The 22,337-nt window shown below is 40.7% G+C and overlaps 1 long non-coding RNA gene across 1 annotated transcript; it reads right to left on the minus strand.

Annotated features, from left to right (window-relative positions):
• Positions 1-566: 566 nt before the first annotated feature.
• On the minus strand, positions 567-20,166 carry LOC103106282 (uncharacterized). Its single transcript, XR_001629339.2, has 3 exons — positions 20,078-20,166; positions 1,984-2,113; positions 567-741 (listed from the first exon to the last, which is right to left on the minus strand). It is a non-coding gene; the product is annotated as an uncharacterized LOC103106282 (long non-coding RNA).
• Positions 20,167-22,337: the final 2,171 nt, after the last annotated feature.

Consider the following 22,337-nt stretch of genomic DNA (forward strand, 5'->3'; position numbering starts at 1 on the left):
TTAAATAGCAGTTCCAAGGTAGGAGAAAGGTAAGGGCTGGACATTGGGGGTTAAGTGACTTGTCCAGGATCACACAGCAAGGAATTATCTGTGGTCAAATTTGAACCTAGGACTCCCTGACACTAGTCACTGAGCCACTAACAACCCCCTCAGTCTTATTGTTCTTATTTTTAATTGATATTTGTCCATTTCTGAGTATATTCTCCCCACCAGAGGTGTATACTAGAACCTGATGAAACCAGCTAAGGAGAGCCACAATTGTTAGATTTTCACATCTTGGGAACCAGCAAAATACAAAAAAGGGTTTAGTTTATTGTTCTGTTAAGAAAGCAATGAAGAAACTGTTAACAATTCTGGCTAAAATTTTTAGATGATCTTTTAAAATGATTATTCTTTAAAATTTTATTTTATTGTTTAATATTATAAAATTATTATTTATAAATTATAATTATTTTCATGTAGATATTTATCATAATTATATTAGAATTATGTTAGAAATTTATTCTATATTATTTTAAATTTTATTCTTTGCTACCTCCCCATACCCCTCCCATTGAAAAAGATAAAAATATGACTTATACATATGAAATCAAATGCAGATTAAATTTTAAAGTATCATGAGCACATTTTTCTTTGGAGAATCCATTATTCAACATTTAAACTCTTACCTTCCAATTGTATGACAGTACTGGCATAACCTATATCAGAGTATTTACCGCTTCAGGGAGAGAGTCAGAGAATCTGAATGGCAAAATGTCAGAAAATAATTGTCAAAATTTATTTCTACGTGTAATTGAAAAAAAAAAGATTTTATAAGTCAGGTTAGTCAATCTGAAGTAGTCCCAAAAGGGGAGAATAGTAAAATTGAAATAGATAAAGCAGATAAATTGCTGCCAGCATTTTTTAGGGAACAAACCTGGCTTCCCTCCCCTAGGAGGTCAAGCTCTTTATGCAGACAGCAGACCAGTCTCTACTTAGCTTGGGTGTGAGAATTAGAAAGGGCAGGAAAGCAAAAGGAATTTCAGGACTATCAAAGAGGTCAGGATGGAAGCAAGATAACATATGGCTAACTAGGGTTAGGTGACTAAATGGATGTGAAAATAAACAACCTAAATAATAGCCTCCACATAAATCTGAGAATTGTCTCCTCATCTCCAAACCCACATTCCTGAGTCACTGATAAGGTTTGTTTGATTAAGAACCTATATGTAAGAGGAAATAACTTTGGAATCTTGTAACCCTATATAAACTGTTCCAAAATGTCAGTCCGGTACAGCTTCCACTAGGGAAGTCTGTCCCAGCTGGTAGATTTTTTAAAAATTTGTTCTTTTATTAATAAATTGCGGTTCCAATAATTGAAATTCTGGGTGTTTGGAATCACTTTGTGAAGTGTCTCATTTCAAATCTAGGCAGAAGTTAGGCTGCTAGAAGAACCCAGTTCCTGTTGAAATGTGTGGGGGCAGCTGGGTAGCACAGTGGATTGGTTCTAGGTTCAAATTTGACCTCAGATATTTCCTAGCCATGTGACCCTGGCTGGACAAGTCACTTAATCCCCATTGCCTAGTCCTTACTGCTCTTCTGCCTTGGAACCAATACACTAAGAGTTTAAAGAAAAAAGATAGAGAACTGTTGAGATGTGTAGAGGACACACGGGGCTGGGAAAGAGAAGGCTGTGAGAAAACACAAAGAAACTAAGAGAGTAGAAATGCAGAGAGACAGGCACTACAAAGAAGCCAGGGCTTTTGAACACGTGGCTTTTTTGGACAAATAGGTATGAGGAATGAATATTGGGGCAATGCTGTGTTGCTGAAACCTGGACCCCTTGGACTACAAATCCCCAAAAGTGTGTATCTCTTTTTCCTCCTTGGACTCTCTAACAGAACTTACCAGCACATTCTTTCTTGCTTTCCTGATTTTGTGATTTAAACATTTACAATGTAGATCTTATTAACCGTAGGCCTTTGCTAGTCTGGGCATACTTACTGGAAATGAAGTTGGGAAGAGACAATGGGAAACTTTTGGCAAGAGGGAGAATATCCACAGAGAAGAGGATAAGATAAACCTAAAATTGAGGTGTTTTGCCAGAAAGCTGTCTCTGGTTGGGGGCTCATGGCTACAAAAAAAAGAGAAAGAGAGATTTATTGTTTCTTTTATATGAATTCTCAAAGCAGAGATGGATAGATTCATACCAGGAACTCCATATGAGCAATAAATCGGTAAAAAATAAGTGAGAGGAAGAAAATAAGAGTGGTTAAACAACTCCACTTACTATCTAAACCCACCGTATCAATGTAAGACTTCATATTTATCCAATTAAATTTTATATTTTTGGACTTGGCCCAATACCCCAGATTAAATTTAATGACCTTTCCTTAATTTACTGCTCTGTATTTAAAAATGGGAAAGAACTTGAGCTTTTTATCCAACACAGTATCCAGCCGGGTTTAAACCTCAGCACTGAGATTATCAACATTGACGTGTGTACATGTGTTGTTAGCTTGAAGAAGTTATTTGGTCTTAGATGACAGAATGTCCTATCTGAGAAGGATCCCAGAACCTGGAAAATAGGATGTCAGAGCTAGAACGAACCTTGGAAAATAGCAGGCTAGAACCAGAATCAGTCCTAGAACAGAACACAAAATATAAATTAGAAAGGTCCTAAGAACACGGAAACTGGAATGTCGGAACTGGGAGGGTACTTAGAGCTAGAAGGAACTCCAAACCATAAAATGGAAAATGATGGAGGTGGGAAGGACTTCGGTCTCTTCATTTGCCAACCTGGGAGAATAATTCTTGCACTTTCTATTTCCTCGGATTGTTGCAAGGAGGAAAAAACTGTAAGCCCCAAGCCTTCAAGAAATGCGAGCCACAGATTAGAAGTCCTTTTTGTTTGATCAAAAGAATTCTATCCTTCAACTTAATCAACTGACCATTTATTCTCAAATTACAGAGTCTGTTTGGCTGGGAGGGAGAAGGAAGTGAAAGCCAAATGCCGGGATCCGTTTTCATTTTACCTTTCCGGAGCCGGATTGCCCCAAGCTTCCCTCCTCAGTTCACAAAGAACCCGAATGATTGGTGTTCTGAGGCAGCTGAGAGAGGGAGAGAGAAGAAAGGGGGGCGGGGGAAGGCAGAAAAAAGAGAGGAGAAACAGACAGAAAGCAACCATCCTGAGAGCCAGTTAACATGGCGTGAAGTGCCCAACGCGAGGTGGAATGAGACAATCCAGTGGCTTTCTGCGACTAAGAGTGGGCAGATACCCACGGAGGCACTGGGGCTAATTTTCAGCTGCCGCATTCGAAGAGAGCGGCGGGAATCGCTATTGACCAAGACTGGAAGAGCAAGGTTGGAGTGGAAAAGTGTCCAACTGGTTTTAATGCAAGAAAATTTCAGTTCACTAGCTATTTACTGATTGGTGACTGTGTTTGAGGCGTGCTGGATGTCTAAAAGGACTTCTTAAATTCCCTTCCCTATTACTTATTCTTAAGGGTACCAACATCCTCCCAGGCTCCTAAGCTCCACCTAGGTGCAATCCTCCGACTCTTCACTGTCTCTTACCCTCCTCACCAGCCCCCTATCCAATGTGTTGCAACGTCCTGTTGGTTTTACCTTCAAATCATCCTTACCCTTAAGGAGCTTATGTTCTTTTTTTTTTTACCCTCGTCTTTTGACTTAGAATTTTGAATATTGAATATTGGTTCCAAGGCAGAAGAGCAGTAAGCCATAAGCAATGGGGGTTAGGTGACTTGCCCAGGGTCACACAGCTAGGAAGTATCTGAGATCAAATTTGAACCCAGGTCTTTCTGACTCCAGGTCTGGCTCTCTGTCCACTACTGGAAAAGTTCTTAAAATTATTAGAATCATGGCTAGTCTGAACTGGAAAGCTCCTAGAACGTAGAATATTATTATCACCATTCCTGACATTCATATAGCCCTTTAAGGCTTACAAAGTACTTTGCAAATATTATCTTAGCACAGCACTCAAGCACAGTACTTAGCACCCAGCTTAATTAATAATAGTTTTAAGGGACAAATGGGTTGCCCAGTGGATAGAGAACCAGGCTTAGAGATGGGAGGTCATAGGTTCAAATGTGACCTCGGACATTTATTGGCTGTGTGACCCTGGGCAAGTCACTTAACCCTCATTGCTTAGCACTAATTGCTCTTCTGCCTTGGAACCAATGATTCTAAAACAGAAGGGTAAGGATTAAAAATATATATATATCCTTTAAATATCTCAAACTCAACCTGTACAAAACATAACTGGAAACCTCCCCCCCCCCTCCCCAATCTTCCCTCTGTTGAACTTTCCTAATATTACCAGAAACTTGAGTGTCATAGTCCACTCCTCACTCACGATCACTCCACATCTTATCATTTTTACCTTCCTAACAGCTCTCACCAACATCACTTTATCTCCACCATAGTGTAGGCTCTCCTCACCTCCCCCTGGACTATTGAAGTGGCCTTCTGGTTGGTCCCTCTGCCTCCAATCTTTCTCCATTTTAGTCCCTCCTCTGCTTCGCTGACAAAGAGATCTTCCTAAAGCTTAATTCTGATCATGTCATCCCCTATTCAGTAAACTCAGTGGTCCCTTATTCCCTTCAGGCTCAAATATCAAATCCACTATTTGGCTTTTAAAGCCCTTCACAATATGACCGACAACTACAGAATTCATGTTTGAAGAATAGCTTGTGAATGTTCACCTCTGGAGAAAGAACTGATAAATAGAAACATGAAAGAGTTTATATATATATATATATTTTTAATTTATTTAATTTATATATTTATTATTATTAATATGTTTGTTTATTTTTCTTAAATGATACCTTCTCTAGTGCAGGGAGTGGGGAGAGGGGGAGAGATACCTACTTATTTTAATGTAACCAACAAACAATTAAAATAACAAAAAATAATAATAGAGCCCTTCACAATGTTACAGATAGCTATAGGATTCATGTTTGAAGAATAACTTGTGAATGTCCACCTCCAGAGAAAGAACTGATAAATAGAAACCCAAAAGACATAATTTATACATTTTAAATTTATTTAATTTATATATTTGTTATTATTTATTTTTCTGAAATGATACCTTCTCTAGTGCAGGGAGTAGGGAGAGGGAGAGAGATACCTACTAATCTTAATGTAACTAACAAACAAACAAATTAACAAATAATAATAAAGCCCATGTCTTCTTTGATCCAAGGATATTGGCCACCTGACTATTCCTATCCCAAGAAACTCCATTCCCAGCCTGCTCCTTTTCACTGTCTAACCTCCACCACCCCCTCCCCCCGGAATGTTCTCCCTTCTTGCCTTGGGTTCCCTTGCTTCCTTCAAGAATCAGTTCAGATCAGGAGCAGCTGGGCGGCTCAGTGGCCAGGCCTAGAGATGGGAGATTCTGGGTTCAAAACTGATCTCAGACACTTCCTAGCTATATGACCGTAGGCAAGTCACTTAACCCCCATTGCTTAGCCCTTACTGCGTTTCTCTGGAGGTAGATAGTGTTCTTTGTCAGAAGTCCCTCAGAATTGTCCCAGTTCGTTGAATCCTGAGAGTAGCTAAGTCTGTTGCAGTTGATCATCATACAATATTGCTGTTACTGTGTACAATGTTCTCCCCGTTCTGTTTAACAATCTAAAATGTATTAAGTAGAGGAGTAGCACAGGCAATTCTGCACTTAAGGGAAATCACGCTGGGGACAATGTGGAAGATAGACTGGCGTGGGGGAAAACTTGAGGCCAGGAGACCAATTAGGAGACAATCTCCAGAGTCCAGAAAAGAGCTGATGAGGACCTGTGTGAGCAGAAGGAAGGCGCTAAGTTGAAAAATATTATGAAGGTAAAAATGCCCGTTTTGGAGTTGCTTTAATATGGGGTTGAGGGACAGTGAGGAGTTAAGGATGATGCCAAGATTGTGACTATGAGAGACTGAAAGAATAAGGTTTGCCTTGGACAGAAACAGGGAACTTTGGGAGAGAGTGGGTTTGGGGGTAAAGAAAATGAGTTCTGTTTGGACAGGCTTTTTGGGACTTAGTTTGAAATCTCCAATGAAACCCAGAGGAGGCACTGGGGCTTGATAGATGGAGATCTAGGAGACATCAGCATGGAGATGATAATTAAATCTGTTGGACCTGATGAGATCACCAAGAGATTGAATGGAAAGAGGATGAGAGAGGATGGAGAACCCTGGAGAATCAAGAAAGGTGATCCAGAAAGAATAGCTCAATGGAAGGGGAGAGGGGAAAAGAAGAAACGCTTATAAAGCATCTACTATGAACCAAGTACTATGCTCAGTGCAAATATTGTCTCATTGCATCCTCACGATAACCCATCGAGGTAGATGCTATTATTACCTACATTTTACAGTGGAGGAAACTGAGACAAATGGAAATTTGAGTGATTTACCCAGGATCACACAGCAATAAAGTGCCTGAAACCAGAGAGGTAAGAAGAGAACCAAACAGAAGAGAGTTCTAAATCCCAGAGAACTTTATCCATAGCCTCAATTTGCCCAAATCCTACTCCAGGTAGACCCCAAAAGAAAAACAAAAGTCCCATTTCCTTCTTATTTTTTTGTATTTCCCTGGACAGGAACTCTGGACAAAGTTTGTTTATCTGGGCTGTAGTTCCAGGATCATATTTCCACGTGTGACCCAGGAAGCAGCATCATAGACAGAAAACAATCCCAGAACTGGTTATTGTCCATGGCATCACTGGTAGTATCTTTTTCTTTTTTTGAAAAATTTATTTAATTAGCTGATTTAGGATATTTTTCCATGTGGCAAAGTTGGGACATTAATGCATTGCTGGTGGAGTTGTGAATTGATCCAACCATTCTGGAGGGCAATTTGGAACTATGCCCAAAGGGCGACAAAAGAATGTCTACCCTTTGATCCAGCCATAGCACTGCTGGGTCTGTACCCCAAAGAGATAATGGACAAAAAGACTTGTACAAGAATATTCATAGCTGCGCTCTTTGTTATGGCAAAAGATTGGAAAATGAGGGGATGCCCTTCAATTGGGGAATGGCTGAACAAATTGTGGGATATGTTGGTGATGGAATGCTATTGTGCTCAAAGGAATGATGAACTGGAGGAATTCCATGGAGACTGGAACAACCTCCAGGAATTGATGCAGAGTGAAAGGAGCAGAACCAGGAAAACATTGTACACAGAGACTAATACACTGTGGTATAATCGAATGTAATGGACTTCTCCATTAGTGGCAATGCAGTGATCCTGAACAACTTGGAGGGTCTATGAGAAAGAACACTATCCACATTCAGAGGAAAAACAACTGCTTGATCACATGGGTCAATGGGGATATGATTGGGGATATAGTCCCTAAAGGAACATCCTAGTGCAAACATCAACAGCATGGAAACAGGTTCTGATAAAGGACACGTGTAAAACTCAGTGGAATTGCGTGTTGGCAAAAAAATTTTTTTTTAAGAATATATTTCCATGGTTACATGATTCATGTTCTTTCCCTCCCCTCATTTTACCCCCTCTCGTAGCCAATGAGCTATTCCACTGGGTTTTACATGTATCATTGATCAAGACCTATTTCCATGCTGTTGATGTTTGCACTAAGGTGATCACTTAGAGTCTATATCTCCAATCATATCCCCATCAACACATGTGATTAAGCAGGTGTTTTTCTTCTGGGTTTCCACTCCCACAGTTCTTTCTCTGGATGTGGATAGTGTTCTTTCTCATAAGTCCCTCAGAATTGTCCTGGATCATTGCATTGCTGCTACTAAAGAAGTCCATTACATTTGATTGTCACTTGTACCTAAATTGGATTTAAGTGAAGCCACTGGACTCTAATGACTCTGGAAGAGAGAATCAGACTGGACAACTTTGTGTAATCCTGCCTGTCTTAATCCCAGAACTATAGAGATACCCAACATCACAAACCATTAGAGTAGGAGAGTTTCATAGAGATTATCTAGTTCCTTGTCCTTATTCTACAGAATGGGAAACTGAGGTCCAAAAAAGATTAACTGACATTTTTAAAGTCATGCAGGGAGTGAGGAGGAAATTTGACATTAGAACCTAGGTCTCTTGATTCTAAATCCAGACCCCTTTCTCCAAAACCTAAATGGTTATAATGAACCTGCTTCTTATTTTTACCTTTCTTAAGGAAACAATTTTTGACAATTGTTTTCTGACGTTTCAAAATTCAAATTCTCTTCTTCCCTCCTTCCCCATCTCCCCAAGGTGGTAAATTGTCTAATATAGGTTATACCAATGTTTAATGAAGCTGCTTCTTAAAAATTTGCCACAGATCATATTTAAGCCAGGTTTTAAAGGATGTGTAGGATTTCCAAGGGTGGGTGACAGAAGGAGAAGGGAATTTTGGCATAGTGGATGGGTCAACCAAAGATAAAGTTTGAGGGACTTTGTTGAGTCTGTTTTACAAGTCAGATAAAGCTGGAAAGAGTAGTTAGAAGTGGCTTATAGAAGGCCTTGAATGCATGATCAGGAAGGTTTAACTTTACTTGGTAATAACAATTCTCATTTCCTGAGTGCTTTAGAATTTATAAACAACTGTTAGGTAGAGACCTGGTATAATGAAACAAACACTGGATCTAAAATAAAATAAACTATTCACATTCTAGCTCTGCTACAATAGTCCACATTGAGTAAATCATTTCCTTCTCTGGGCTTCAGTTTACCTATATATTGTCTCTGTACAAAAATATAGCTGTGCTCTTTGTGGTGGCAAAAAATTGGAAAATAAGGGGATGCCCTTTAACTGGGGAATGGCTGGACAAATTGTGGTATATGTTGGTGATGGAATACTATTGTGCTCGAAGGAATAATAAAGTGGAGGAAATCCCTGTGAACTGGAACAACCTCCAGAAATTGATGCAGAGTGAAAGGAGCAGAACCAGGAGAACATTGTACACAGAGACTGATACACTGTGGTACAATTGAATGTAATGAACCACAGAAAAATATTCTAAATTAATTAATTAAATAAAATTAAATATTTAAAATAAAAACCTATATGTAGCTATATTTAGTCTCACTCACAGTAAGAAGATGGAGCTAGATAAATGCTTTCTAAGATGGATTTTACACAGGTCAATGAAGAATGTACCTGCTCCACACTTCTTCTACCCATTTTCTCAGGGAGGTGGAAATAAGGCCCAAAGGAGATACAGTGGCATTTCCATGCTCACATATTTAATAAGTGGTGGCAATAAGCCTTAAGCTCCTAACTCTTACTCCACAGCTCTCTCTATTATAGGATAATGCCTCAACAATATGGAACCATCTAAAGCTGGAGGGAAAGGAGAAGAGAGTGGAGGCAGGAAAGCCCAATAGGAGGTTGTTGCAGAAACAATGCAAAATGAGGGAGCAATTAGGTGGTAAAGTGCACAGAACACTGGACCTGCATTCAAATCTGGCCTCTTCTATCTTAAAATCTTACAATACAAAGACAGAAAGAATGCGTTTTTTTGGTGGAGAAGGAATATTGTAATGAAGGGGTATAAGGTTGTGGCCTTGGGAATAGGGAAGAGGACACATATGCTAGCAGTACTATGGTGTTGGAATAAACAGGGAAGGGGGATAATCAAGGGGAAGAGGGAAGAGTGAGATAACCCCAAGAGTTCAAGTCTGGGTGATTAGATCCAGCATGGTGGGGGCAAAGTTGGGTAGAGTAAGACTCAATGTCAATAGGAGGAAGAGAGAGTGTTGGGGTTCTGGGTGAAGAAAGGATTGCCCAGGACAGAGAATTGGGAAATGTGGGCCCTTCCTTTGAAGCCAGAGGAAGTCCAGGCAGTAATGACCAAAGTGCATTTTAAGGGCTTCTGAAAGAGGTTCAGAACCCCTGGCCAATTGGCCACCGAATGTGCCCCAAAACTTGACCCCTGCCACCCTTGATGGATATAAGTGTACTGTAGTAAGCAGGTTAAATGAGATGAGTTTAGGGAGGAGATGGGCTAGAAAAGTACGGAACAAAGATGTTTTCAGTCATGGCTGATGTCTGGAACAAAGATGTTTTCAATTCTGGGCAATGTTTGAACTGTTTTTCTGGACTAGATTTATTTATTAAGAGGAAGGGACTCTATATGGCTGGAGGAGAAGACTGGAGGTTAGTGGGTACTGATAGTCATGCCAAAAAAATATTAATAAAACATTAAAAAATTTTTTTCTAAGTATATTAGACTTGAGGCAGGAGATCAAGTTTCAAATTCTGCCTCTGACCTCGGGCTAGTCACTTCCATTTGATGGTCTCAATTTCCTCATCTGTTAAAAAAAGAAAAGTGGGGGAGACTCACAATCCTTCCTGCAGAATTATGATAAGGAAAGTGTTTTGCAAATCTTTTTTTTTTTCATGAAATAGTCTTTATTTGGGGGGAGGGGTCTTAGAGGAGGCTGAAGGAGGAGTGGCAAAAAGGAGTGGGAATTTAGTCTGGGATAGATGGTTTGGGGAGCCATCCTGGCCAAACAAAGGGCTGTGGGGACATGGAGGATGCTAGATGTGCTCCATTTCTGGAAGTGATCCTGGCCCAGTGCTGGAGGTAAGACAGGATGAGAAGAGGACTCAGCCATGAGCTGGCAGGGGGAGGATGTATGTATGAAGTTGTCTGTCTGTTTTTTGGGTCCAGATGTGTGATTTCCTGCTGTGGGGAATCTCCCTGGTGTGGAAACTCCCTTGCCTGCTGTGGATTGCCAGCTATTCTGTAATTTATAGCCTGCGATGGTTCCTGACGACACTGAGAAATTAAATGACTTATTCATGCTCATTCAACCAGTGTGCTTAAGAGGCTGGACTGGAGGCCAGGTCTTCCTGACTCCAAGGCTGGTTCTCTATCCATTACACTTTATTGCTTGTCAGGGTGAAGAATTATTATTTTCTTTAGTCATTTTTCATTGTGCCTGACTCTTTGTGATCCCTTTTGGGGATTTTCTTGGCAAGATACTGGAGTGGTTTGCCATTTCCTTCTTCAGCTCATTTGACAGATGAGGACACCAAGGCAAACAGCCCACAGCTGTCACATAGCTAGTCAAGTCTGAAGTCACATTTGAACTCAGATCTTCTGAACTTCAGGCTTTGTGCTTTATCCACTGTACCACCTAGCTGGCCTTCCGAATTCCAATTTAGAATGATTATTAACCAATTAATAAATATTTTTAGACACCTACTATGTGCCATGCATTCTTCTAAGTGCTAGGGATGCAAAAAGAGGCAAAAAAATAGTCTCTGCCCTCAAGGAGTTTACAATCTAAAGGGGGGGGGGAGACAAGGGGCAAACAAATATATGCAAACCAAGCTAGCTGTAAATGTACAGGATCAACAGGAAAGAATTCATAGAGAAGGCACTAGACTTAAGAGGGGTTGGGGAAGGCTTCCTGTAGAAGGTGGGATTCTAGTGGGCACTTAAAGGAAACCAGGAAGGTCAGTAGCAGAGGGGAGGAGCATTTCAGGAATGGGGGACAGTCAGAGAAAATGCCAAGAGCTCAGGATGGAGTGTCTTGTGTGTGGAGTGGTCAGGAGGCCAGTTTATTGAATGGGTTGGGAGGAGGTGACACGATCAAAGCTGTGTTTTAGAAAAGTCATTTTATTTTGTTTTGTTTTATTTTTAAAACCTTCTACCTTAGACCCAGAAGAGCAGTAAGGGCTAGGCAATGGGGGTTAAGTGACCTGCCCAGGGTCATACAGCTGGGAAGTGTCTGTCTGAGGCCAGATTTGAGGCTCTCAATCCACTGAGCCACCCAGCTGTCCCAAGAAAAGTCATTTTAGTGACTGAATGTAGAATGGATTGGAATAGGGAGAGGCTTGAGGCAAGCAGACCCACACAGGCTAGTATAATAGTACAGGCATGATGTGATGAAGACCTGGATCAGGGTAGGGGCAATGTCAGAAGAGAGAAGGGGGTGTAGTTGAGAGATTTTGCAGAGGTGAAATTCCTAAGTCTTGGCAAGGTCTTAGGAAGGAGGTGAGAGACCGTGAGGAATCTGGGATGACAAAGGGATAGGAAGATGGTGATGCCCTCTACGGTAACAGGGAAGGTGTAGGGAAGACTTCAGGGGGAAAGATAATGAGCTGTGTTTGGGACATATTGAATTTAAGATGTCTACTGCATTATATCCAGTTTGAGATGTCTGAAAGGTAGTTGGAAATGCAAGATTGGAGGTCAGTAGAGAGGTTGGGGCAGAAAAGGTAGATTGAAGAATCATTAACATATTTGGGGTTTTGGTTTTATATGATTATTCACTTAGGAAAATGAACAATATGGAAATATGTTTTGCATGATACCACATGTACAACTCAGATTGAATTGCTTGCCAGCTCCGAGAGTTGAGGGAGGAAAGGGAGACAATTTGGATCATATAACTTTAGAAAACTTATTATGGAAATTTGTTATTAAGTGTAACTGGTAAAAAAAAATTTTTAACTAAATTTAAGAAAAAGAATCATCAACAAAGAGATAATAATTACATTTTTAGGCTCTAATGAGAAAATCACCAAGTGATTTGGAGAAGAGAAGAGGGCCCAGGACAGAGCCTCCAGGAACAGAATTCTGGAGGAACAATCCAGCAAAGGCGAAAGAGAAAAAGCAGTCAGAGAGGTAGGAGGAGAACCAGGAGAGAGTTGTGTCCTGAAAGACTAGAGAGAAGAGAATATCAAGGAGGAAAAAGTGATTCACAGTGTCAAAAAGCTGCAGAGAGATCAAGGAGGATGAGGATAGAGAAACAGGCTTTGGCAACCAAGAGATCATTGTAACTTTGAAGAGAGCAGTTTCTGTGGACTGATATGATTGGAAAGCAGAAGGTAGGAGGCTGAGAAGAAAAGTGGAGGCACCTATCATGGATGACCTTTTCAAGGAGTTTAGCAAAAGAGATATAAGACAGGAGTTAGCAAGGAAGGAAAGACCAACCGATGGTTTTTGAGAACAGCAGAGCCATGGGAATATGTATGCTAAAGCTCCCTAGGATGGAGGCAGGAATTAGAGAGGAAAGAAAAATTATGTCAGGAATTAAACTCATCAAGGAAGGAAAGGGAGTGTTATAGAGGTCTGTAGATAATAGCCACCAGAATTTTGATTGAGTTGTAGATAAAATCACTTGAACCTCCAAGGAGAGAAGACTTCTGAGAGATAGAGGAAGCAGGAGAACCTAGAAGTGGCACTGGGGAGTAAGCAGGATTCCAAATCCCCCACCTCAACCAGGGAGCCAAGGGGAATGAAGGAAGGTGCAACAGTGCTGGAAAGGGGAGCCACAGAATCTGGTCACCAGAGGGAAGTTTCAGTAAGAGTTAGTAGCTGGAAGGAATGGGAGAGGAATAGGTTTAAGGGGAAGGGAAATTGATCATCTATGAAACAAACATTCCAGTGGGAACAGGGGAAGAGTCTGGTTGGAGTTAGGATGCTTTGGGGCGAGAGAGGCGAGGGGGATGGGAATGAGGAATTGAGTGGTCCAGGGAGAGGAATCTGCAGTCTGCATTGGTAGATGCAGCTGCTAGTATATAACTGTGAATATAATGTGTGTGTGAGTGTGTGTGTGTATATATATATAAACTGTGAATTCTTCTTATTCTGACAAAGCAGCTCAGGGGAGAGAATGTAGCTGGTCCCTGCTATGGTGGAGAAATGGGAGCATGGAAAGTCAAGATGGTCAGCTTCTTCTAGACTGCTCTGCACATTTCTTGGAGGCCTCTCCTGCTACAACTGAGCTTTGTGGCCTTGGGGGTTGTTTTAGCTTCTTGTTTTGTTTTTTTATTTAGCACAGAATTGCAGCTGACCTAAAATTGAAGGCTTGGCTGCCCTGACTCAGCAGGATACAGATGTGTGAGCCCTGCTTGAGAGCTGGACAAACACAGACACACACAAGGGAACCCATCCCTGGGGCACGTGTGTCCGCTCCCTGCCATCCGCTTCTAAGCTGGCGTCAGTGAGCTTGAAAGCCTGATGATGGATAGCAGGTGTGCCAAAGCCTCTGGAGAGGGGACTGATGGGTTCTAGAAACAGAGGCTGATTTTGCAGCAGTAGCAGATACCCTCTAACTGGACCCCAATCCCTGTAGGAGGGAAAGAGAGGGGCATTAAAAATAGAGCTTTAGGGGGCAGCTGGGTACCTCAGTGGATTGAGAGCCAGGCCTAGAGATGGGAGATCCTAGGTTCAAATCTAGCCTCAGCCACTTCCCAGCTGTGTGACCCTGGGCAAGTCACTTGACCCCCATTGCCCAGCCCTGACCACTCTTCTGCCTTGGAACCAATACACAGTACTGATTCCAAGATGGAAGGTGAGGGTTTAAAAAAAAGTGGAGCTTTATAGGGGCAGCCAAGTGGCTCAGAGGATAGAGAACCAGGCCAGGAGACAGGAGATCTGGGGTTCAAATCTGACCTCAGATACTTCATAGCTGTGTAACCCTAGGGAAGTCACTTATCCCCATTGCCTCATCCTTCCCACTCTTATGCCTTAGAACTAATATATATATATATATATATATATATATATATATATATATATATATATACACATATGTGTGTGTGTATATATACTATATATGATTCTAAGATGGAAAAAAAGTGGACCTAAGAAGTAAGTCCTTGTGCATCCCCGGTATCAGCCCTCTGGCTGGGTTATTACTCCAGCCTCTTAACAGGCCTTCTTGCCTCCAGTCTGCCCATCTAAATCTTCTGCAAAGTCTATCATAGTTACCTTTTTTTAAAAAGAAGTTTTTATTTATATTTTCTATTTCTTACATCCCTATGGTTATCCCAGGTCTCCCTTCCCCTTCCCAGAGAATGGGGAGGAAATAAATAAAAGAGAGAGAGAGAGAGAGAGAGAGAGAGAGAGAGAGAGAGAGAGAGAGAGAGAGAGAGAGAGAGAGAGAGAGAGGAAGGGAAGGGAGAGACAGAGAGGTGGGGAAGGAGAGGGAGAGAGAGGGGGAAAGAGAAAGTGAAGGAGAGAGAAGAAAAGGGAGTGAGGGAGAAAGATTGAGAGAGGGGGGAAAGGAGAGGGAGAGAGGGGGAATGAGAAAGGGAAGGAGAAAAAAGAGATTGAGAGAGATAGAAGAAAGAATGGAAGAGATAGAGACAGAGAGCAAGGGGGTGGGAAAAGAGGGGGGAGAGAGAGAGAGAGAGAGAGAGAGAGAGAGAGAGAGAGAGAGAGAGAGAGAGAGAGAGAGAGAGAGATTAACACCAGAAATTTGTCCAATCTGCTATAAAACAACTGAGGCAGAGCTCCAAGTCAATAATTATTTATGAGAGGTATTTGGTCCCCTCCAACAAACAGGATCCTCAACCTCACTGTCTGTGACCCCTGCCTTCTCCAGAGTACAAATTTTCTTTCCTTCAGTGCCCAGTCCTGTCCTTATATGCCTGGTCAGTCCAGGCTCCAATGTGTTCTCTCATTGGTGGAATCCAAACTCTTGGTACACCCCCTGGTCACATTGCTACCAAACAATAATATAGCAATATCAACTAGCCCATCTATACCCCATCCTCATGACATCTAGCCTATGTACACTCCTTCCTTAAGATATTCTTAGCAATGGGCCCTGGGCACCCTAGCAACAGATCCTAAGCTGATGCTATTTGGTATTCCATTCTGGCCTGCCTGGGAAGGGTCACGAGGAGGAAGCCATACAGAGTGGAGGGGCTCTCGATATATCTCCAATCTTTCCACTGAAGCTTGTGACATCAAGGTGGAGGCTCCCTTCCAACTATGCTGACAGATTTAAGTTTAACATAAGAGGAAAAGCTTCTTCTTATAGGTAAAACCATACTCAACTCAACTAGTTACTTCTGATCATTACCCATTAATAGTAACTAATTAATCACCCTCCCTGTGAAATCACATCAAACTAGATAATATTGATTAGAATTTATTATAGGGATAAAATGATTGACTTAAGATTGCAGGAGTTTACTAAATTAGAGTTGGGGTCAAATTATTTCTCACAAGAGGAAAGAAAATCAGGGCAACTGGTTGAAAAATTGAATAAATCCAGAAAACATGTGCGATGTGTAAACTCCTATGGACCTCCCATCTCCACAAAGGTGTAAGTTGGTACCACACTCATCCTGCAAAAAAAAAAATCTGCCTTATATGAGATATTTGTAAAGCACTTAGCATAGGACCTGGTACATAGCAGGTACTTAAAAATTACTTGTTCTCTTCCTCTTCTCTTTGTTTGTTTTATATGTCTTAGCCTTCATTCATTCGTCCATTCAAAATGTCATATTTCTCATATGCCTTCTCGGTGTAGAACACTATTCTGGGTTTTGGAAGTTGGGAGGAAGGCAAACATGAGCCTCAGATAAGACACAAAATCTTAGATTCTCAGATTTGGGAAGGAACTCAGAGACTTGAGTCCACATAGTATGCTGAAATATTTAATAACTAGCTCTCCAAAAAAAAAAAAAAGTTGAGCATGACACATTTTTAAGTTTAAGCTGTGTTTTCTCCATCACTTTCTTTAAATTTTTTTTAATTTTTCCATGACTTTCTTGAGTCTAGACAATCTACAAAACAATATCTTCAGTCCTTATTTGTAGTGTTTGCTGATTTCTGAGTTGTAAATGCTCATATTGAAATTTTAACAATTAGCTCTTTGTCACAGCTGGCTCCAGTACCACTCTGCATGAGGCCAAAAGGTAGAATGGAATGAGTGCCAGATTTGGAGTCTGAGGGTCTGGGTTCAAATCCTAAATCTGTTACTTAGTACTTATGTGATCTTGAATATGTAATTAGAACTCTCTGAGCCGCCATTTTTTTTTTACAATGAGGGAATTGAACTAGATAAATGCCCATTAGACTGCTTCCCAAACTTCAATCTATTTCTAACCCTTTCAGTATATTAGTACCAGAGTGTCTTCTCTAGTACCTCTTCCTTCATAGTTGGTGACTTTTAATATTCACCCTTTATATAACCTAGGTCTTTTTGTTCCTTAGTCAGTCAGATGATCAGTAAATGTAGTAAATGTTTTGTGTCAAACATCATGCTTAGCAATAGGAATATAAAGACAAAAGACAGGCTAAAGACAGTCTTGAGCTCTGTCTCTATTCCACCTGACCACTCCAGAGGTTTAATCATACCTTAGACATCACCATTACTCAAAGTGATTCTGTTCCCATGTCTTTGACCTTTGAGCATCCCCTTATGGGTCATGACTTCCTGTCCTTCCACTTTTCCTTTACATAGGAGGCTTGTTGATTTCATTAGTATAGTTGATCAGATGTGGAAACTCCCTTTGCCAATAAGTTACTACCTGTTCTACAACTTAACCACTTGAAGAACTGTCCAAAACACTGGCAGATTTGCTCAGGGCTGCCCAGCCAGCATTGTCAGAGGTAGGATTTGATCATGACTTTCAAGTGGTCCAGTAATTCTTAAATTGTCTCTCCTGGGTCTATGTTCCAGGTCAGTTGTTTTTTCAGTATATTTCATATTTTCTATTTTTTCACTTTTTTAAATTTTGTTTTATTGTTTCTTGATGTCTCATGAAGTCATTAGCTTCAATTTGTCCAATTCTAATTTTTAAAGAATGAATTTCTTCCATGATATTTTGATCCTCCTTTTCCAGTTTGTCCTTTCTACCTTTTGTGGAACTCTTTTCTTCATTGGATTTTTTTGCCTCTTTTTCCAGTAGGTCAATTTTGCTTTTTAAACTATTATTTTCTTTTTGCATTACTTTAATTTCTTTTCCCCACTTTTCTTCTACCTCTCTTATTTTATTTTTGAATTTCTAAATTTTTCAAGCTCCCAAGACAAATTTCTATTTTTCTTTGAAGTTTTGCATGTGGTTGCTTAGATCTCATGATTCCCTATTGACTCTGTGCCTTGCTCTTTGTGTCCATAGAAATTTTCTATGGTTAGGTGTTTCCTTTACTATTTTCTCATTTTCCCAGTCTTTTTTGCCTGTGGACTAGGAGTTCTGAAAGCTGCTAATTCTGTCTCCTTTGCTGATAGCTTGTACTCAGAGCCATTTTGCCTGAAGCTAGGACTTCACCACAGCACAACCTTGAAAGGGCCAGGCCTATGGACTTTAGCACATCGATGTGGGCTGGTGCTAGGGCTTAGGACTTCAAGGGATGGGTGTGGGGTGTGGAGTGCTCTGTTGTTGGTGTAGGCAGGGTCCTAGGATCCTAAAGTTGGCCTATACCCAGGCACAGAACCTGGTATTTGGGGGGGGGGACAGCACTCCTCGGTGTACAGTTTTGCTTCCAGTTCCTCCTCATCCCATGAAAATACACTTTCTGACTACCTTCCAAGTTGTTTTCAGCAAGAGAGCCCCCTCTTTTTGTCTGGCTGTTGGTTTTTTACTTCTGTCATTTTGAGGGGCTTAAAGGTTGGTTTGGAAGGATTTTTAGAGAGATTTCAGCTTTTGCTGCTACTAAACTATGGCTCTACACCTCCCCCCACCCTACCCCAGTAGGATCTGAACCCAGATCTTCCTGATTCTGAGAAACTAAGTCAACTCTCTATTGATAATGCCATAGTGCTATCCCACTGCATAACTCTGAAATCTCTTCTTTGTCATCACTTCAACCTCTACTGCCTCCATTCATCCTTGTTCTCCTAGTCCATCATCACAGTTCTAATCTCACTTCCTACTCTCCAGAGACTTGACTTTCTAATATATATCCGTTCAACGTGGCACTGTCCTCCACTCTGAAATAATTTGTTTTCTTGTTTTGCTATTGCTCATGCGCATTCCATCTTCAACTATGGACCTTTTCCACTTCTGTTCATCTCCTGAATACTAACATACTACTACTAACTAGCATTTATAGAGAGCTTTAAGATTTGCCAAATCAACAAGGTACCCCCAAAAGTCTAATGCACTACTGTCTTAGTGTATATTTAAGCTATAAAGTTTAAAGCTGCACTAAGGCATTTGGGATATCCTGAATTATCTCATTGGACTCTCACAACAACTCTAGGAAGTAATTATAATTATACCTAGCATTAATATAACCCTTAAATTTTGCAATGTGTTTTTATATCTATTGCCTCATTTGATCTTCACAATGACATTGGGAGATGGGTATTATTATCATCCCCATTTTACAGATAAGGAAATTTTCCTAGGGTCTTACAGCTAGTGTCTAAGATTGGATTTGAACTTGACATTTCCTTATTCTGAGTCCAGGGTTCAAACCACTGAGACACCTAGCTGCCTATGCTGTTGACTAGAAGAAATTAAAAACAAAACAAAACAGTACCACCAACTTGTGATGATTCACATCATCTAAACTCCATTTGGCTCCTGCTGCTGTCCTCCTCCTCTCTGCCTTTCATAATACTTCAATGTATAGTTCTGGTGCCACCACTTCCAAATAGCCTTCTCTGAGCTACCCAAAAGTTCCCTTTCTCCTCAAGTATTCCTAGAGCACAGTGTCATCATTTTCCACCTTGCATTTTACTAAGCTATATATATCATTCATATTGCCCCACTAGGATGTAAGCTCCTTAAGACCAGAGATTCTTTGTTTTTGCCCTTGAATCACTAGAACCAGTGCTTGATAGTCAGTGAATCAGCTAGCATTGGTTAAGCCCTTACTGTGTCAGGCACTGTGCTAAGGGCTGGGGGCACAAAAAAAGGCAAAAGACATTCTTTGCTTTCAAGGAGTCTAATAGAGGTGAGAACATGAAAATGATTATGCTCAAAGATATAGTTAGGATGAATTAGAAATAATTAACAGAAAGAAGGTAATAAGATTAAGAAAGACTGAGAGGGGACAGCTGGGTAGCTCAGTGGATTAAGAGCCAGACTTAGAGATGGGAGGTCCTGGGTTCAAATCTGAACTCAGACACTTCCCAGCTGTGTGACACTTAACTCCCACTGCCTAGCCCTACTATGCTTCTGCCTTGGAACCAATACAAAGTATTGATTCCAAGGTGGAAGGTTTAAAAAGAAAAAGAAAAAAAGAATGAGAAAGATATCTTGCAAAAGGTGAAATTTGAACTGAGTCTTGAAGGAAGCCAGGGAAACCAAGAGGCAGAGGTGAGAAGGGAAGACCTTCCCGGTGTAGGAGAAAGTTCATACATAGGCATAAAAACAGAAAATGTATGTTTAGTGGAAGGAGAAGCAAGGAGGCCAGTACTGACCTTGAGTGGATACCAAGGGAGCCCACTGGCTGGCCCTCAATTATCCTTCCCTCTCATCCCATCATAACCAGCCCACCTTCCTTTCTGTTGACCCAGTTCTCTGGTGACATATTTGTACTGTTTCTCTTGGACCTCTCTTGGTTATTATTACATCACAGACTGCTCTGCCAGATCCCTACCACCCCTACCATGGTGTGCCTCCCACATCTTTGATTCTTTGGAATCGGTAGTATTCTATGACTCACATGGCATCATCAACAGAAAAGTCTTATTGAAAAGACAGACCTTTATTTTTAGGGGGAAACTTGGGGGCCATTAAAAACACTACCAGTTAGGCAAGTCACTTGACCCCCATTGTCTAACCCTTACAGCTCTTCTACCTTGGAACCAATATACAGTATTAAGTCTAAGACAGATAAGGGTTTAAGAACAAAAAAGAATGGTAGTATTCTAGGGGAAGTTAGATGGCTCAGTGGATAGATAGCCAGATCTAGAGACAGGAGATCCTGGGTTCAATTTTGACCTCAGACACTTCCCAGCTGTGTGACCCTGGGCAAGTCACTTAACCCCCACTGCCTAGCCCTTACCATTCTTCTGCCTTGGAACCAATACACTGTATTGATTCCAAGAGAGAAGGTGAGGGTTTAAAATAACACATTATCAGCCCTCCCAAAGGCAGCTGAGCCCAAACTCTTCCTCTTCATTTGTAGGACTACCTCACTGTCTTTGATCAAAGTCTGCCTATACAATTGCACATCATAGTTGGAACAACAGGAACTCTTCATCCTCAGATTTTTCCCATGTGGGTGGTCAGGTGAAATCTTTGAGTGATGACAGATCTCATCTAGGAAGCTTTAGTTACAAAGCAGCAAAGGGAGATCTCAGAAAAAGACGGAAAACTTCATCATGTCTGAAATCTAAGAAGTTTCAGATAGCTCTAAGCAATAGAAACTTTTTTCCTTAAATAGAACCTAAAATCTGCTTCTCTGCAATTTCCATCCATTGTTCCTGCTTATTATTATAATCGAGAGTAACAATTCAATTTATGAACTGCTTTAAATTTTACAAAGTCCTATTAATGCATTGTTTTGGAGTTGTGAACTGATCCAAACATTCTGAAGGGCAGTTTGGAACTATGTCCAAAGGGCTATAAAACAATGCAGACCCTTTGATCCAGCAATAACCACTACTAGGTCTGTAACCTAAAAAGATCAAAAAAAGGAGGAAAGGACCTACTTGCACAAAATATTTATAGCAGCTCTATTTGTGGTGGCAAAGAATTGGAAATTATGGGGATGTTCATCCATTGGGGAATGGCTGAATAAATTATGGTACCTGTTGGTGATGGAATACTATTGTGCTGTAAGAAATGATAAATAGGATAATTTCAGAAAGAGCCAGAAAGACCTACATGAATTGATGCAGAGCGAAATAAGCAGAACCAGGAAAACACTGTTCACAGTAACAGTAATATTACGCGATGATCAGCTGTGAAAGACTTAGCTACTCTCAGCAATACAATGATCCAGGACAGTTCTGAGGATTTATGACAAAAAATGTTCTCTGTCTCCAGAGGAAGAACTGATGGAGTCAGAATGCAGATCAAAACATACCATTTTTCACTGTAGTTTATTTGGGGAGTTTGATTTTGCATGATTATCCTTTTACAACAATGACCAATATGGAAATAGGTTTTGCAGGATAATACTTGTATAACCCAGATCAAATTGCTTACCATCTCCAGGAAGGGGGAGGGAAGGGAAGGAGGGAAACAATTTGGATCCTATAACTTTAGAAAACTTATATGGAAAATTGTTATTAAGTGTAGTTAGTAAACTAAAATATCTTTCCAAAAAATTTTACAAAGTCCTTTTGTCACAAACCCTATAAGGTAGAGAGTTTATTATTAACCCATTAAGAAAGATCTGATATTTATAAGCTTTTTTTATGGTGGCAAAGAATTGGAAACTGAAGGGATGCTCATCACCTGGGGAATGGCTAAACAAGTTGTGGTATAGGATTATGACGGAATACTCTGGTGCAATGAGAAATGATGAGGGAGCTGGCTTCAGAAAAATCTGGGAAGGCATAAACTGATGCAAAATGAAGTGAACAGAACCAGTAGAACACTGTACACAGTTAACAGCAGTTCTGTAGGATGATCAACCACGAATGACTTAACTACTCTGAGCAGCACAATGAGCCAAGACATCTTCAAAGGCTTCATGATGACAAATACTATCCACCTCCAGCAAGAGAA

This window comes from Monodelphis domestica, chromosome 3, assembly GCF_027887165.1.
Source record: "Monodelphis domestica isolate mMonDom1 chromosome 3, mMonDom1.pri, whole genome shotgun sequence".
NCBI classification, from domain to species: domain Eukaryota; kingdom Metazoa; phylum Chordata; class Mammalia; order Didelphimorphia; family Didelphidae; genus Monodelphis; species Monodelphis domestica.